Genomic DNA, 3,202 nt, shown 5'->3' with positions numbered 1-3,202 from the left:
GAAACATCCGATATTTTGAAAATTAATAAATAAAGGCAAACATAAGATTTAGCAATTACAAAAAACAATAAATTAATTTTTTATTTTATATCGTATTATGATTATTTCAGCAAATATGTATGTTTCATATTAATTTGTTTCAGTACTTGGCGAACAAGCCCTCGCGCTGTACTAGTCCTGCTTTCCATCTGTTTACTGTCCATCCTCGGAACCAAGCATTTGTTTTCTCCATAGTTTCGTCGCGACTGAGCGTTACCCAATCGTGTACAATATTACTACCTTAACTTTGGTTTATTTATGACCAATTTCCGTCCGTTACGTTTTCCTGAAAATGTCCGCTTTCCACGTTCGCTCATTCATCCTTTTCTCATCCTTGGCTTTTCTGTCCTTTTCCATCCGCATTTTTAAACAGCGACATTTTCGCTCTCGCATCGATTCGTTCAGAACAGTTCAGTCAGAGGAGTTCGTCAAGAACAGCTCGTTTAGAGCAGTTCGTTCAAGACAGTTCAGTTAGAACCCCCGAGTTCGACAGTTCGTCCAGAACAGTCAGTTCGTTTGCAACCTTTAGTTCAATTCGATTAGTACGAGTAGACGTAGCTAGTGAGGGTCTTAAGTCGAGTAGCATAGCATAAGAATTGTAGCCTCAGCACCACCATTGATCATACTACTGTTATGCCATCGTACACCTCACCTTTATTTTTATTGAAAGTTGAATAAAATTATTTTCCTCTTATATCTTGAAATGTGTATGTATATATCGTTACTTTTCTGTGTGTATTATTATTTTCTTTATGAAACTCTACTTTTTTTTTAACTGTCAGCTTCACCGTGTACATATAAACAATAGGTAAGTGTGTACATTAGCTTCTCTGAGCAAAAAATTATGTACATATTTTCTGAACAAAATACATGAAAATGTTAAATTTATCTTACGCGTTATACAGGGCTGGTTATCGTGCTGTATGAGTCCTAGTAGTCGCAATTATTGAATTATGGTGGAATGGCTGATAATTTGGTTTGTTGAGTACTAATTCCATCTCTAATCCTGTAACTAGTGATTCTGGCTTTTCCGATTTCTATATTCACTCGCATGTGATAATTACTGCTATATCCGTCTTCTACTAACATTTTTCTATTATTATTATTAGTGTCCAAAAATACTTGTTACTATTACGAAGACCAAAACAGAATTAATTCATTAAAGTGTATAATGCTTCTCTGAGAAAATAGCTCACGACTGTGTAGGACAACTTTACGCTTTCGTAAGGCTTGAACGATTCAGTGATAATATATAGAGAATATTAAAGGCTTTAATGAATTACAATGGCAACAAAAATTATAGCTTATATTCAATCAAACTATTCTTAACAATTAAGATGCGCCATAACATTTTTTTGTGGTTTTTATGAGACATAATTCAGTAGAAAAGTGTTATTTAAATATATATAGTTTTTAAAAATTTATGCACTTTAAATAAAAGAGTTTCAAAAGTAGCGTCATACTTAATTTCTCAATATAAATTATGCAAGATAACAAAACTTTATTAATATGTAGGTCTACACTGGCAGTTCCAGAATATAATAATTTGGATATAAAGAATGTTAATTTTCAAACGAAATCTTTATTATATGAGTATATATGTGTACATCTTTTGTAAAACAAACTCAAGACTCAGGTCGCTTTCCACCTTGAACTTTGGTAAATATATTCTTAATTTAGTTTCATCTCCTTGATGTAAAATATTGGCTAAGTTTATATCTTGTAATTTTTTTTCAACTTGTGCCAATCCATTAATTGCATTTGGAAGAATTATAACCATACTCAATTCCGCGCCCTAGAAAAATTTATTTGTTTAATCATATTATTCACAACACATCATCACAAGTAGTAAAATGGTAAAAAATATAATAATTTCAACAAGTAAAAGTCATATCATTTAAGGCATTACGGCTTTTTCTTTGAAACTTACTTCAAAAGGTATAGCAAAAAATTAGACATCAAAATCAAGGAGTTCACCATACTGGTAAGTACCTGGATTATACATTGTAGAAACATTTTTCTTTCCACTGATCATTAAAATATACTGTATTACCTAATACTAGATCTGTTTTGCCATCCAGTTAATATGTTTAAGAAGACAAACATCGATTAATTCTTTCATCTAATTCCTAAATTTTCACTAATTATGTCTTTACAAAATTTTCCAATTCTTTCTATTCTTTTTTAGAAAAAAGGAAACTTCAAGAAGAAAAATGTACAAACCAGGTGTAACAGTGTTTCTAATAAGATTATTTGTATTTTCCTAACCCATATATTAATAATGTTTGCAGCTATTTGAGATTTAGCAAAATCTACTGCTTGTGCACTTGAACGAAAGTAATCTTTTATTGCTCCCATGTAATCTGATTTCACAGTAACATGCTTGGCTGTGAAAATTTTATTTTGAAGCTGCAGTTCATTTTCTGTAAAACTCTAAATTAAAGTAAAAAAGAGAAAAACATATGAGACATATAACGTAAGTTAAAAATAAGTGTGGAAAAAAATGTTTCTGAAATAAAGAAAAAAGGTTGATTTTCTTACATTTACGTCGCCAATAATTCCTCGATAATCATATACATTAATTTTATATAGAATACGTAAAACTTTTTTAAATTGATCTAATGTTTTTCCTCGTGCTCCATAAACAGCCATAGAAAGAGCAATACTCGTACCGAACGGGGACGTTATAAGATTATCAAAATTCTTCTCTGCAACAGCCTGCATAAAGAATATTTATTCTTATAGTTTATTCACTTTGAACAATTTTCAGTTTTAATTAATAATTCATTCTTCTTAGATAAATTTTATTGAAATTTCATTATTAGATTTTCTTGGAAGAAATAACGAAGAAGAAAACGGATTCAAACTCTCCCCAACACTCTGTTTGGTTCCAACGTTATCCTCTGCGGGTGCTACCATTGTTTTTAAGGCACATACTGCTACTAGAAGAGTTTGTAGTACTGAAATAATTTATTTCCTTATTATTATTATTTACTGTGCAATTTATCGTAAAATTTGTTGTCTGTTGTTAATGTTAAAATACATTTGCGTAAATATACACGGAAAACATGTAAGCTATTCGTGTTCCGTCGTAAAGGAACTGAAAACTTGGAATTTTCGAAGGTCGTGCTTACGGCACGTTCGCAACGAAAGGCTTTTTTTG

The 3,202-nt window shown here is 31.0% G+C and overlaps 1 pseudogene; it reads right to left on the bottom strand.

Annotated features, from left to right (window-relative positions):
* Window positions 1-990: 990 nt before the first annotated feature.
* On the bottom strand, window positions 991-2,763 carry LOC143432263 (alaserpin-like; annotated as a pseudogene).
* Between the last annotated feature and the right edge of the window lie 439 nt (window positions 2,764-3,202).

The sequence above is a fragment of the Xylocopa sonorina genome, unplaced genomic scaffold (genome assembly GCF_050948175.1).
Source record: "Xylocopa sonorina isolate GNS202 unplaced genomic scaffold, iyXylSono1_principal scaffold0076, whole genome shotgun sequence".
Lineage (NCBI taxonomy): Eukaryota > Metazoa > Arthropoda > Insecta > Hymenoptera > Apidae > Xylocopa > Xylocopa sonorina.
Note: the sequence above shows the minus strand (reverse complement) of the source record. Positions and strands in the feature narration are given on the sequence as shown.